The sequence below is a fragment of the Littorina saxatilis genome, linkage group LG8, assembly GCF_037325665.1.
Source record: "Littorina saxatilis isolate snail1 linkage group LG8, US_GU_Lsax_2.0, whole genome shotgun sequence".
Taxonomy (NCBI): Eukaryota; Metazoa; Mollusca; class Gastropoda; order Littorinimorpha; family Littorinidae; genus Littorina; species Littorina saxatilis.
This window is the reverse complement of record NC_090252.1, coordinates 50651253-50667228: the sequence shown is the minus strand read 5'-3', so window position 1 is coordinate 50667228 and position 15976 is coordinate 50651253. Positions and strand designations below refer to the sequence as shown.

The window sequence follows — 15976 nt, the reverse complement described above, 5'->3', positions numbered from 1 at the left end:
ATCCATGAGTTCGGTTGTTTTCTGAATCTCATCTGCCGTGTTCAAGCCGTTCATCACAAGCAATTTCCCAAGGCAAGTAACTCATACTTTGTCCAGCGACAAGAGTAGTTCCCCTTCTTTTCACTCAGTTCCTTCGACAACAGACTGCAATCCGACGGTCAGTTTTCAACAATATTTCATTTAATAAACAGATCACACGCAATCAAATGCACACATCTCATCAATTTAAACAACATAAAGGGGTTTCATACACTATTTTTCCCAGAAAACTGAACTTCATACAGTTTTTAACGTTGGAACACGGGTGCAAAAGTTCGTCTGCTAGTCCCATTTGACGAAAAAACATTATCCTATCGATACCAAAACATATACAGAACACACAATATCTGCCTTTGCCGCCACGGCAGAATAACAGCATATCTGTGTACTTGATTTTAGCCCAAAATAGGAAAACTGACAAGAAGTGTTAACAGAATGGAATGATTTGCACGGAACTATACAACCGCGCATTAATCGATCGCCTGCGCAGGTTGACTGGTTGAGAGAATAGGATTCGATCAAACTTTCGCAAAAAAACTCCTCTTTTCTTTGAATAACTGAAGAAAGAAGGAATAAAGAGGTTACACACCTCGTCTCAGTGATTATAAAAAATAATGGTCTCAGTTCGCGGTCATGAAAAAGCTCGCTAAAGCTCGCATTTTTCATGATCCGCTAACTTCGACCATTATTTTTGATAATCACTGAGACTCGGCATGTAACCTCTACATCACATTCGCTGCTGACTTGTGGGTCAAGGCTATTATGCCATGTAGCTTATTATCCACATTACCAAATGATGAGTTAGTATACAATTCCCAGCAGCTAACAGAAAACACAAGTGTTATTCCGATAACGTAGCAGCTAGAATTAAAAGAAAGTCCCTTTGCTGTGGTCTGTTTATAAAAAAGTGGAGGGTGGATGTTAAAAAAAATGGCCGCCAACGCTGCACAGAACTGTGTACCAAATTATGTACAGCGAAGGCGGCCTGAATCCTGACCTGCACTGCTTGCGCCGGGCGCACCTCGAGTACTGTGTCATTCGGCATACAGACGTTTCGCACTTTCGCCGTTTCGCACTTTGACGCGGCATGATTCGCACCGTTGTGTGAGTCGTCACAAGGAAAAAGTTCGAATCGTCAGCATCAGGTGCGAATCGTCATAGCCATAGGTGCGAATCGTCATATGTTGTGAAGTTGTTGAAACTGATTTTACCAAAGTCCAGCTATACATTTTGGTGTTGTTTTGTGCTGGTCTCTCCCTTTGAGTCTTCTACGGAAGAAGACATTTTTCGATCGGCATACTGACACTAGCTAGCACATGCTTGTGCCTCGTCCGCCTGTCATGGGAAATGGACAAGGAGAAGGGGAAGGGAGAGACTGAGAGAGAGAGAGAGAGACAGACATACAGACAGACAGACAGACAGACAGACAGACAGACTCCCATCCTCTTCCCACTTATTCACCACTGGGAAACCAGTGGGAATTCAATATGCGTGTTACTTGGGTTAGAACAGCACACTATTTCAATCCGGTGTATTAGAACAGCACACACAATAAAGAGTGTGTTGAATAAGACCAAAACCAAACGCGTCTCAAGGTCTCTCTCCGCTCACTCTCTCTCTAGCAGCCAAATGGCACATGGGAGTTAGAGCACATATCGAGGCAATCCATTTGTGGTTGGCAAAGGCGGACTTCTTCTTCTGCGTTCGTGGGCTGAAACTCCCACGTACACTCGTGTTTTTTGCACGAGTGGAATTTTACGTGTATGACCGTTTTTTACCCCGCCATTTAGGCAGCCATACGCCGTTTTCGGAGGAAGCATGCTGGGTATGTTCGTGTTTCTATAACCCACCGAACTCTGACATGGATTACAGGAGCATTTTCGTGCGCACTTGGTCTTGTGTGCTTGCGTGTACACACGGGGGGTGTTCGGACACCGAGGAGAGTCTGCACACAAAGTTGACTGAGAAATAAATCTCTCGCCGAACGTGGGGACGAACTCACGCTGACAGCGGCCAACTGGATACAAATCCAGCGCGCTACCGACTGAGCTACATCCCCGCCCAGCAAAGGCGGACAACGCGCCACCCTTCCTTTCAAGCGTTTCTTCTTCGGCAGTATTTTTTGTGAAGGCAGTGAGTGGCGACTCAGTGCGCTATCTGTTTTGGGTGAGCGCGCTAGGCGAAAAATAACAGACCCGTATTAACAGATTAACACGCACGCACCCACACACACTACCGCAACACGGTGGCCAAGTCAGTGGTAAGGCGTCCGCCCAGTGACGAGACTGAGCGGGAGGTCGTGTGTTCGAACCCCGGCCGGGTGATACCTAAGACTTTAAAATTGGCAACATGAATCTAGTGGCTGCTCCGCCTGGCGTCTGGCATTATGGGGTCAAGTTAGTGCTAGGACTGGTTGGTCCGGTGTCAGAATAATGTGACTGGGTGAGACATGAAGCCTGCCCGTGCTGCGATTTCTGTCTTGTGTGTGGCGCACGTTGAAGATGTCAAAGCAGCACCGCCCTGATATGGTTCGTGGTCGGCTGGGCGTTAAACAAACAAACAAACAATGACGTTTCGCACCTCTTGGCAATGACGTTTCGCACATCTTGGAAAAAAGTACGAAACGTCATTCTAAAAAGTGCGAAACGTCATAAATAAATGTGCGAAAAGACCAAAAAAACTTGAGTGCGAAACGTCATGTCCAAATTGGACATTAAGTGCGAATCGTCCGAAGTGCAAACCGTCAAAGGTGCCGTGGAACGATAGAGCATGATTGAAAGCCGATAATGTATGTTAGCACTGTAAACTTGTTTGTCGTTGCACCTATCCATATTGTTAATTCATGCGCTAGATATGTCTTTAGGTTTAAGAGAAAGAGAGGGAGAGAGAGAGAGAGAGTGACTGAGAGCGTGCGTGCGTTCGTGTGAGTATATGTTAGAGAGAAAGAGATAAAACCGGGTGATTGTCCATAAATACAAACACACGGCATGTGTTACTGACCCTGACCCCCTCCCCACACCCCGTTGAAATGAACCTTGTGTGTTTAATCAATAAAATGTCTTACGTCTCTCTCTCTCTCTCTCTCTCTCTCTCTCTCTCTCTCTCTCTCTCTCTCTCTCTCTCTCTCTCTCTCTCTCTCTCTCTCTCCCTCTCTCCTCTCTCTCTGTCTCTGTCTCTCTCTGTCTCTCTCTCTGTCTCTCTCTCTCTCTCTCTCTCTCTCTCTCTCTCTCCTCTCTCTCTCTCTCTCTCTCTCTCTCTCTCTCTCTCTCTCTCTCTCTCTCTCTCTCTCTCTCTCTCTCTCTCTCTCTCTCTCTCTCTCTCTCTCTCTCTCTCTCTCTCTCTCTCTCTCTCTCTCTCTCTCTCTCTCTCTCTCTCTCTCTCTCTCTCTCTCTCTCTCTCTCTCTCTCTCTCTCTCTCTCTCTCTCTCTCTCTCTCTCTCTCTCTCTCTCTCTCTCTCTCTCTCTCTCTCTCTCTCTCTCTCTCTCTCCCTCCCTCCCTCCCTCCACCCATTGCACACCGGTTGGACCGTACATAAGGTAACGTTAAATTATGCTTGTGCAACGTATGTGGGAGTATCACTTATAACCTCAGGGTATCTCTTATCCTGTTGCGCATCTATAGACTAGAGACAGCGCTGGTTAGACTAAAACATGGATCGGGAACTTCAGTACGTACTTAGGACTACCGCGGCTGTGCTTGCAAGTTTGGATAGTTCTTTCTTTCTCATTTGATCCGAGTTTTATCTGTCTCATTAAATGCCATTTTTCTACCTACTACACATATAATTTTCCTAATTGATTCCCGAAGATAAGTTAGTTTCGCTTCCACGTTTCGGTTTTCACTAATTCAACATGGCCGGCGTCGGCAATGCATCTTTGATCATCATCTTCTTCCGAAGAGGACTGGGTTCTTGCGAACGTCTCAGAGTCCTGCGGTTGAGTCACTGTTACCGATAGTGGTTAGCTCCGGCAAACAGGGAGATTAAAAAGGTGGGGAGGTTTAAAACTATGCGGTACAGGGGAGAGTGCGTTCAAGGGCGGGCTCTCATGCCCGACTGCACTGAGGAAACTGTGGCCGAGACGGGAGCGAAGGAGGGGCCTGCTTCGGCCGATGAACAAAGAAACTGTGATCGAACAAGTATGGTGTGACGACGGACTCGGTTTCCAGCAACTGTCCACCGACTCAGCGGCAAAATATGAGTTGACACGTCCGAGGTGAAAGGTAATAGTCTCTTCTTATTAGAATGAAGGTCATTGTTTATGACTAAAATACAGTAGAATCACATAATGCACGAAGGAATGGAACATGTACATGGAATAAGATTGTCCGTCCACTAAGACACATTCCTAAAGGTGGAACCAACATCCTGACGGCTATGCAGAGGAAGTGTTCTTTTTATTAATTTTAAGAAATGCATTCAAATAAAACAAATAGGGAAATGCCCACTGAACAGAAACACCCAGGCTCCTGATTTTTGGTATGAATCCAAGTTGAGAGAGATCAGCTGAGCTAGGATTTTACATGGAATAAGATCATCCCTCCACTTGCATACAATGTATACAACCAGAAATGAAGATACAGTGTGCTTGATGTGGTGATCAAGTGACATTTTGCTATGAATGTGTTTAAGCAACTAGTAGCTTCTTCAGCGTTAATTCATTAAACAATCACTCTTATTCTTAGCACATAGAGCACATTGAATGAGTGTGTGCATGTGTGTGTGTGTGTTTGTTATTGCAATGTAAGACCTTATAATATAAATATACACAAATTATAACACATGCTGGGATTCTAAATATGTTCTGTTTACTTGCAGGTCTCAGTTATTACCAAGCCCTGCCTCATTCTTCCCGCAACACTGACATGGTGCTGTTGTAGAACACAAGTAAGTCCTTTGATCATTTCCAAAATACACTAGTGCAATAGCTTGTGAGTGCAACTGGTGGTAATGAGAATATTTTACCACAAAAGGCTAAAGTACAAATAACAGATTTATTATGTTGGAAAAAGAAGTAAGCCAGAGCAAGTGATTAGTGTACCAGTTAGCTTGGGTGGATGTATTATATAATTACAATTTACAGTCAGCATAGAATGTTGAGGACAGTCTAGAATTTTTCTCGCCCTGTGAATTCAACTGCAAATCAGATGGCATGAAGAAATCAATGTTATATTATGCTCTGCATTGAGTGAACCATCTCCTGTCATTCTGAGTGACACATCTCTTTAACTGAAAAACATGCCAGTAATTAAATCCAGGCTACATGGGGATGGAAAATGACCCTGGCAATTTCAACCTCTGAACTTGCCTTGTCACTACAGTATAATGTGGCTATGCTTTAACATGGAATCCCTCATCTTGGCCACATACAAAAAATTATATATTCAGTGACTGCTTGCTGTGGTGAGTTAAAATGTGTGATGAAATATTTTCACAAAAAGGTACCAGTGTTGTTAACAAAACTAATTCTTTAACAAACAAACAAAAACCACTCTGCACAGAGAGCATTCAAGCTGATCTATGTTGCTATTCGTCCAAGTAGAGGGATGATCTTATCCCAAGTAAAAGCCTGACAAGATCTGAGACTGTGAAGCAAAATGTTTTTACATGGTAAAGTAAGCCTTTAACGAGCAAGTATGTCTATTGCACTGGGTGTTTTATTATTATTGTATCATTTTTCTTTCAGGTAGTCTCTCTTTAAACTGACTTTCTACACCATGGTGTCTCTGGCAGTGTTATATTGGCAGAAGACAGTTGGAACTGGATTCCTCATTTAGATGGTAGGCATGTTTTGGGCTTTTGTGTTGCTTTGGTGTATGTGTGTGTGTGTGTGTATGTGTGTGTCTGTTCTATACCAGAAATAAACACACTGTTTGCTTGCTGTGGTGAAGTGACATTTTGTGATTTTTTTTTTAAATGAGCTAGTACAGTTGTAGCTTTTACAGCATTTATTCATAACACAATCGCACTTGGCGCAGAGAGCAACCAGACCGTTCATTGTGGGTATGTGAACAAGTTAAGAGATCATGTCTTATCCCATTTTAAAGCCTGACCAGATCTTAGACGGTGAGCCAAATTGTTTTCATGAGAAGGAATGTGCCTTTCAGAGAAATCTATTAACTACAGTATTACTTTACAAAACATATTTTAAGAAATGAAATGTGTTACAAGTAACAGCCATGGGGGTGATAGCCTGTAGGTGGAATAATAATCTTCAATTGCCCAGAAATGATTGTTATCTGGTCAAGAAATGCAAAGCATTTTGATGTTTGTGACGATTAGTTACTCTTTATCACGTTTGGTCCCTGATTTTGCTGTCCTTGTCTGCGTTGGGCAGGTGTGCGTCCATGATGTCATTGCTATTGAAAACTAATCTGTACTGCAAAGTAAATGTACTCGTACATGACGTACATGGCAGTTGTCAACCGGGGGCCAGCCATGACTGGGACTGATGTATCCACAGGCACTCGACACCAGGTGGGCGGGGCCAGTGGTTGGGGTGGTGATTCCCTGCCTTACACCACCACAAAGTGTAGTATCAGCAGACAAGACTGAGCAGAACTTCTGCCCCCCCCCCCCCTCACCAATTGACCACTCAGTGCCATGTGCCTGCAGCTGTATCATAAACACTTTGTGACAATAGTTGTTACCTCCTTAGAACAGATCTTGTGATGCTCCTCAGTCAGTCAGTGTTTGATGGATGCTAACTGGTATACTTGACATAGTGTTCATATGAAAGTTTTATGTGTTGCAGCTCATCCAGATCACAGGTACACAAAGGAGCTGGTTACAGTGATAACATAGGCACATGGAACTGCTTATGGACTACTTTAGAAAGTGAGCGGTTACAACCAAGACTCTTCCGTCAGGAAGGTCTGCGGAAGGGTGCTTGATCTGTTTCCTCGGACAGGCTTTTCAAGACTAGGTAGGTTAAACCACATGATTGGGCTTTAATTATGAATGCACTTCAAAATTCACTCTATTTCATTATCTTGTACAACCCCCCGCGGGTTAGGGGGAAGAATTTACCCGATGCTCCCCAGCATGTCGTAAGAGGCGACTAACGGATTCTGTTTCTCCTTTTACCCTTGTTAAGTGTTTCTTGTATAGAATATAGTCAATGTTTGTAAAGATTTTAGTCAAGCAGTATGTAAGAAATGTTAAGTCCTTTGTACTGGAAACTTGCATTCTCCCAGTAAGGTAATATATTGTACTGCGTTGCAAGCCCCTGGAGCAATTTTTTGATTAGTGCTTTTGTGAACAAGAAACAATTAACAAATCTTCAATAGTACTGACCAAAGAAGAAGGTCTAATTGTGTGATCATGATTTGATACATATGCTTGACCCTGAATATGTGTTTTATTTGTTTTGTTTCAGAACAAAGTTTGGTGAAGTAGAAGCTACCGCTGTAGGCTGGTGTAAGGCTGAAGAAGAACCTCTGACAAGTCAATTTTCAAGCAACTGAGCACGAACCCAGGTACAAGACACAGAGCTCTCTTTCTATCGGTCTGTTATTCATAGAATGACACTAACAGTGACACAAGTAAATAATCTGTATCATTGTCTTGACCTCTAGAAATTTGGTAGAGAATAAGATGACTGATAGTATTATTTTGATTATTTCATGGTCATTACAGTGGCCTCCACCCCTGCCCCTTTTAAGACACCCCAATCTAAGACTCCTTCCTATTAATGACCCTGTTTTCGCAGACTTCTTGTTCATAACATCTGTAAATTCACTCCCATTTTAAGACTTGCTCCATTTGGACTTGGACTGGGTGGCCGAGTGGTAACGCAATTGCGCTCGGAAGCGAGAGGTTGCGAGTTCGACCCTGGGTCAGGGCGTTAGCAATTTTCTCCCACCTTCCCTAACCTAGGTGGTGGGTTCAAGTGCTAGTCTTTCGGATGAGACGAAAAACCGAGGTCCCTTCATGTACACTACATTGGGGTGTGCACGTTAAAGATCTCACGATTGACAAAAGGGTCTTTCCTGGCAAAATTGTATAGGCATAGATAAAAATGTCCACCAAAATACCCGTGTGACTTGGAATAATAGGCCGTGAAAAGTAGGATATGCGCTGAAATGGCTGCGATCTGCTGGCCGATGTGAATGCGTGATGTATTGTGTAAAAAAAATTCCATCTCACACGGCATAAATAAATCCCTGCGCCTTGAATATGTGCACGATATAAATTGCATAAAATAAAAAGATAAAATAAATCCCTGCTCTTAGAACTGTACCCACGGAATACGCGCGATATAAGCCTCATATTGATTGATTGATTTTAAGACCTGATTTTGCTTATTTTGGATTTCGAAAAAGAGAAAAACAAATTCCCACTCTGTACAGAATTAAGCCAGGTTCATGATTTTTGTATGGACCAAGTTGAGAGATGGCATTTGTATAGGCCTGACCAGATCTGAGATGTTGAATCTAATTGCTTACGAAGAAAGCATTGTGTCATTATAGGCACACTACTTCTCGTCACCGTCTCAGTTCTGGCCAGGCTTTAACATAGGATAAGCTCATCCCTCAACTTTGTCACATATGAACAATCGACACACTGACTCTTGCTGTTGTGAGTTGACATTTTTTGATGAATTTATTTCTGGAAAAGGCACCATGCAGTGCTGTTTCAGGGGTGGGACTTTTCCGCGGATTTCCGCGGACACAACTTACGAATTCTGCTGGAGTAATCTATTTTTCCGCGTCACATTTCATTACAATATCTATGACTTGTTGACTGAATGATTTGGAGAGACGTGGAGATGAAACAGAACACTGGAGGCTTGAGAGTTAAATTGTGCTGACTGAAAACTCCTGATAACTAATAGTAATTTTGAGGGGGGGGGGGGGGGGGGGGGGTTGGGGAGTGTGGAGAATGTCTTTTTTGTCAGATTGCACAGATTTTAATGTACCATTTAACCAAAATTCGGGGTAACATGCCCCCGAACCCCCCTAGAATAAAGGGATTACCTCTTTTTTTCATCACAAGAGAGTCCCAACCCTGTGTTTACAGAATTCCTTGTTTAAAACTATCACTGTGCACAGAGGGAAGGGGGGGGGGTGTATTTGACCACCCCTGCGTTTACAGAATTCCTTGTTTAAAACTATCACTGTGCACAGAGGGAAGGGGGGGGGGGGGGTGTATTTGACCACCCCTGTGTTTACAGAATTCCTTGTTTAAAACTATCACTGTGCACAGAGGGAAGGGGGGGTGTATTTGACCACCCCTGTGTTTACAGAATTCCTTGTTTAAAACTATCATTGTGCACAGAGGGAAGAGGGGGGGGGGTGTATTTGACCACCCCTGTGTTTACAGAATTCCTTGTTTAAAACTATCACTGTGCACAGAGGGAAGGGGGGGGGGGGGGTGTATTTGACCACCCCTGTGTTTACAGAATTCCTTGTTTAAAACTATCACTGTGCACAGAGGGAAGGGGGGGGGGTGTATTTGACCACCCCTGTGTTTACAGAATTCCTTGTTTAAAACTATCACTGTGCACAGAGAGAAGGGGGGGGGGGGTGGATTTGACCACCCCTGTGTTTACAGCAGAATTCCTTGTTTAAAACTATCACTGTGCACAGAGGGAAGGGGGGGGGGGGGTGTATTTGACCACCCCTGTGTTTACAGAATTCCTTGTTTAAAACTATCACTGTGCACAGAGGGAAGGGGGGGGGGGGGGTGTATTTGACCACCCCTGTGTTTACAGCAGAATTCCTTGTTTAAAACTATCACTGTGCACAGAGGGAAGGGGGGGGGGTGTATTTGACCACCCCTGTGTTTACAGAATTCCTTGTTTAAAACTATCACTGTGCACAGAGGGAAGGGGGGGGGTGTATTTGACCACCCCTGTGTTTACAGAATTCCTTGTTTAAAACTATCACTGTGCACAGAGGGAAGGGGGGGGGGGGTGTATTTGACCACCCCTGTGTTTACAGAATTCCTTGTTTAAAACTATCACTGTGCACAGAGGGAAGGGGGGGGTGTATTTGACCACCCCTGTGTTTACAGAATTCCTGGTTTAAAACTATCACTGTGCACAGAGGGAAGGGGGGGGGGGTGTATTTGACCACCCCTGTGTTTACAGAATTCCTTGTTTAAAACTATCACTGTGCACAGAGGGAAGGGGGGGGGGGGTGTATTTGACCACCCCTGTGTTTACAGAATTCCTTGTTTAAAACTATCACTGTGCACAGAGGGGGGAGGGGGGGGATGTATGTGACCAAGTGAAGTGCATTGCTACATAATAAAATGAGCAAATCCGTCCCGTGAAGAAAACTTCTGCTTACTTAATTGTCAGATTTGCCAAGGCGTGTACATGAAATAAGATTATCATTCTAAATGCTGAATCAACATTCTGACTGTTTCCTATGAAACCAGGCTTGATTTTTGGTATGAATCCAAGTTAAGGGATAGCATGTGTAAAAGCAGAATTGTGTACAGAGGCAGCTTTGTGTTATTAAAGGCCGGCTGCTTTTCGTGAACACAGTTTGGCTCACATCTCACATCACCTGCCAGGCTTTTTAAAAAAAAAAAAAAAATTTACCATGGGATAAGACTATCCCTCCATTTAAGCACATACCAGCAATAAACACAGTGGTTACTTGTGATGAACTAGTGGCAAGACAAATGATTTAAGCATCACATAACCTTCCTAAGTGAAGTCAAGTTATGTGTCTGTGCCAGTGTGTGTGTGCATGTGTGTGTGTCAGCATAGAATGTTGAGGACAGTTCGATGGTAAATAACCCTGACAATTTTAGCCTATGATTGTGCCTACATTGTGGCAGGATTGGATGTGGATCTTCAAAAGCCTAAGTTAACAAAAAAGTATGTAAAAGTACATTTTGAATAGTAGTTTTTTTTCTCAGAGGGAAGATATCACAAGATATGATCGTTCCACTGCATGTATGCCACATAACTAAAACAAAAATTAAATGTTATTTTAATCGTCTTTTGGGTAAAACAAATACACCATCAATATATTATAATAATGATCTTGCTTGTTTACAGATGGACAACAGCTACTGCCAGGACCAGGTTACGCATAAAGAAAACAGTCAACACTTGGCTGGTGCTGCAGCTTCTTTGATGTCTATTTTTTTTTAAAAAGACAGACAGCTACCAGCTCATTCAAGACCATAGCCCCATCTTACTCACGCAGAACAGACAGCCATCTTTCGCCTTTGCACAGAACACTGCTGTCTGAAGGTACACATCAAAAGGATAGGTTTTGCACCTACAGCGTGCGACTGTGGCTAGGGTAGGAAGAACAGACTCTGCAACACGTTCTGAGAGGGTGGCCTTTTCTTGCCACCCGTACCCTGTGCAACAAGACTTGGCCAGAGAGCACACATCCAAATGCAAACACTGAACACTGAAGAGGAAGAAGAAGAAGAAGGTGCCCACACAGAAGGACATAAATCTACTTTAAGGGCACACAAGTTTACAGCAGTTTATTGAATTGTAGCAGATTATAGGGAGAAAATGAACAAGCTAAATAGGCTGTACAGTACTTCACTTGAACAATGTATAAAGTTCCCTGTATTAAGAACATTTACAGATCACAAGACATTGTGTTTTCTTTTGTTTACAATACAAATGTTTCATAATAAAAAGATATGCACTAGGCAAGATCCTTAAAATGTAAAACTAGTAGTGTGACAATTTTGAATTGTTCAGAGATGGTTTTTCTTCAGTGGTAAATGTTTTAGCTTTTTTTATAAGATCCCGTTAGTGAAGCATACTATAAAACCTTGACCTTCCAAACTGTGTTAGCACCCTGGGCTGCGATCATTGTGTTGAGCTACTTAAAGGCACAGTGCAGCTTACAGCCTTCGTTTTGCGTTTTTGTTGCAGCTGAGTGCATTTACAGTTCAAAAATCCTCCTATGGTAGTAAAACAAACCCAACTACCCAACGACGACATCTGTGAAGCTCGACAGTTTCTTGTTCACGCGAGTGCATAAATTAACCTAGTTATTACGTGGTGTTTGGTCGGAGTTCGATTCAACTGAGTGATTCCGGCCTCCATTTTGTTTTATACAAACTCATGATGATGTCTGACATAGTTTGCTAGTGACGTGTCCTTTTTGTGCATGATGTGGTGATCTACCTGATCTAAATTTAGATCCAAAAATAGGTCAAGACCAGCCGGGTCCGAGTACGAAATTGATTCGTAAAAAAAATCGCAGTTCTTGACTCTTTGGGTGCAAGTCAATGAAACTTGGTAGTTCTTCTAACAGATAGCTGCCTGAGGTATGACTAAAAGCCCCAGGGGCTCCGTGCACCTGAATTTGACAAGTTCAGTACCTTCAGCAAGCGCAAGTACAGTAGAGAAGCGCTTGACACACTGAAAAAGGCCTACTACGAGCAAAAGAAAAAAAATCAGTGATGCATGTGCTTTTGATGTAATCTTCTTTGACATTATGATGACTACAAAAACTGACTGATGTGTTTTGTTTGTGAATGATGGATATATGTGCATGATTGCGTTTCGCAGACACAGTTGTCATGTGCGTTGTAATTGGCGACGAATGCTGGATGATTACTATTTTTGTACCAGGATTACTATTTTTGGGGCTGAGCATTACTCCAAAACACTTATGCTTATGGGGGTAAACAGGTCTGCAGCACAACTACAAATGTAGAAATGTCGTCTGCATTTTGTATATTTTAAAAGGTTATTTTTGTGCACAGAACATACATCTGCAGGGAGGTTTGGAGGGTGAAGTTAGGATCTGTTAGGAGGCATACAGCATCACACTCATTTTGTGTGTGTGTATTTTGTGTTGACAGATAAGACACTGTCATTCCAGCAGAAACCTGTGATGATGCACATTTTATTGAAGTGACCAGCTGAAATTGTATGTACGTTGTTATGAAATTGACAAATGATCCCTGCTTTGCAATCCTGGGTTAATGATATTGCCAAAATTAAAACGTGGAGGAAAAAGTGAGTGTAAACCTATTCTTGTGGTGGTGGTGGTGGTGGTGGTGTGTGTGTGTCTGGTTAGTGTGTGTTTGAGTGTGTGTTAAACAAACAACGACAAACAACACCAAACCTACATCAAACAAGCACAACAAAAACAAATTACACAAAAAAATGGCAAAAATCAGAATATCAACTGAGAAAAAAAACCGTGGCTGAATGCAATACTTATTATAACTTAAAAAGTAAAAGTGTGCGTGTGGATGTGTGCGTATGTTTGAGTGTTTTAAACAAACAACAAACCTAAATTAAAGAAGCACAACAAACAAACAAAAACCTGGCAAAGTTCTGAACATTAACACAATGCTGCTTTCTGCTTTGAGGGGAGGAATAAAATGACTGAAGCCGGACTGCCGAGAGGAGGAAGGAGGGGGAAAAGAACACGCAGACATGAAAACACACACAACTCCATGACAGATAAACTGCTTATGTTCAAAAATCAAGAATATTTAAGCGTGCACACACGCACGCACACACACACACACACACACACACACACACACAGACTCTCCTCGTGAAAGTAAAGGTAAACTCGAACTTGAAGGTAAGTATAAATGTTTGATATGGAAGAAACCTGTGATAAAAGTCTTTGTATAAATCATCGGTACCAACAAAATTCAGTTGCCACAACGCGTAAAAGGACATACTGTAGTTTCAAATTAGTAACAATCTAAGCCATTTTAATCAGCACTGGTGTCCGGCAAGCACTAACAGATACAACAGCACGTGTATGCATCTTGAAGTAATAAGACCTTGAAGTAGGCCTAGAGTTTACACTATGCATTATGTAATGCTTTAATTCAGCTGCCTAACTGTGGAACTTTGCAAATGTGTGAGGACCGTTTCACAAAACAGACAAAACACCCTCTCAGTTATTTACACAAATCAGTTCCAGAATGTGCGTGTTCCTTTTCCGTCTCTACAAATTAATGTTATCTGGGGGGAAAACGAATCATTGTCGCTTCCGCCCTCAGTTATAATTGCCTGAGCATAATAGGAAATGCAACAGGTGTAGTCTTCCGCCTGATTTTTAGTCAAGATATTTCGACACAGAATGTTTCTTTCTTTTTTCTTTGTATGTTCACAAGCTCACATACAATCATTTATGCAACACTGACAATAAGACCAGACCAGAGTTGTGATTGAAATGGGCAGTTTATTTAATAAAGCTCCAGAATGAATAAAAATACATGACAAAATAAGGTGGTCCCGCTGTACAAAGCCGGTTACCAAACACACACACACACCAACACACACAAACACACTCACGCACGCACACACACACCACACACACACACACACACATCACTCACACACACACACACACACACACAGAGTAACATTGTACAACTTACTGTCACATTCAAGCGGGAACACCAAACAAAACGTATCATCAAATGAAACAACATTTTAAGTGGTCAACTGAGCAGATGACCACAAACCACACTTGAAATCTTCACATTTTAACACTTTCTCCTGTATCCACAAAAGTCATTTATGCTGACTAGATAATGACATAATAAAATGACATCAATAAAACCATTCCCTTTTTTATTTTAAAGAAAAACAAGAAAATTAAAATAACGCAAAGAACTGATGCTCAGTAAGGTTGGGTATCGATCTCAAATGTGTGCATAGCTAATTACATGTAACCGGCATGGACTGGGGATAGAATTGGCCTTTCTGTCAGGCAACTCGGCCTCTAATTGGTTTTATATTGTCTGATCCCCCTCCAGAAAAAAACAATACCATTTGCCCCGTGCTTCTGCGCCCACAAAAAATATTCGGGAATAAGAAAAGTTCAAATTTTAGGCACCCCACATACAACCTTAATTGTCAGTCAATTACTTTACTGCAATCAACGTTGATTTTAAAGTACCATGTCATTATTATTTTGGAGATAGATTTGAAAAAGTCCATAATTGCAGACTGCGTATTGCATACCTGTCAAGTACTTTGGCCTCTGACCATAGTAAATGGCATAAGAAACCATAGTTGGGGATCAAAAACCATAGTTAATGCGTGGATCAGGATGTGGTTAAACGCACAAATTCAACTTCTCACGCATACACACTAAACCAATCAGATTGGTTTTCACAACTAAAAGTAAAACACATAAATTCCTTTCTACACAAACTGCTCTTTATTTACCACTACATGTAATACATTTAGACTGCACTCTTGTTCATTCATTTTTTTGTCACTTGTCACTTGTGTTCTTTGTTGTATTCATCTGTGCAAATCTTTGCTTTGTCAATCATGCTGCCAGTCACCTTAAAATCATGGCAGCATGCATCAGAGTTAATTTTGACCTGTAAGAAGGCAGTCAGTGTGTCAGCTCCCAGACTGTGATCCAGCACTTGAAGGTGTTGCAGGGATTCACTGCCAAATGGAAATTTATTCAACAGTTTCCTCACACAGGCCATGTAGAACTGGCGCACATCATGCCAGAACTTCTGTTGTGGCTGGTGCAAGCTCCTCCTCAGAAATGAATGAACGGCAGTCCATGCCAGCAACAACAAAAAAACAAATTTTTTTTTTTTTTTTTTAATGCTGAAAATGCGTATGGTTTGAGGTATACGACGTAGGACCCAAAAAAACACCGAAAATCCGTAAGAATTACGCAGAATGCGTAGGACTTGGACAGGTATGGTATGGTTTGAGTGATTTGAATTTTGATTTGTCAGCGGCACCTTAAGGATTGCCCCAATGTGAGTGCGGTTACCCAAGGGAGACTGCTGAGCACTATTGTGCATTGACCCTTGTGTAGAGATGTACGATTATGGTCAATTGATAACTGATTATAAGTTTATGGAATATTATTGAAAGGCATCCCGCAATATTCCGGAATGTCAATCAAGACCATATTCATAACTGTACAAGAATTTATTAAGACAAACAGGCATGTTCCGTACATGAGCCTCTACATTTTATTCATAATGTTC

The 15976-nt window shown here is 42.2% G+C and overlaps 1 long non-coding RNA gene across 1 annotated transcript; it reads left to right on the top strand.

The window, feature by feature from the left end:
* The first annotated feature begins 3538 nt into the window (after nt 1-3538).
* LOC138973778 (uncharacterized) lies at nt 3539-12488 on the top strand. The gene is made up of 6 exons (XR_011458151.1): nt 3539-4260; nt 4856-4924; nt 5724-5817; nt 6792-6962; nt 7416-7515; nt 11055-12488. It is a non-coding gene; the product is annotated as an uncharacterized lncRNA (long non-coding RNA).
* Nucleotides 12489-15976: the final 3488 nt, after the last annotated feature.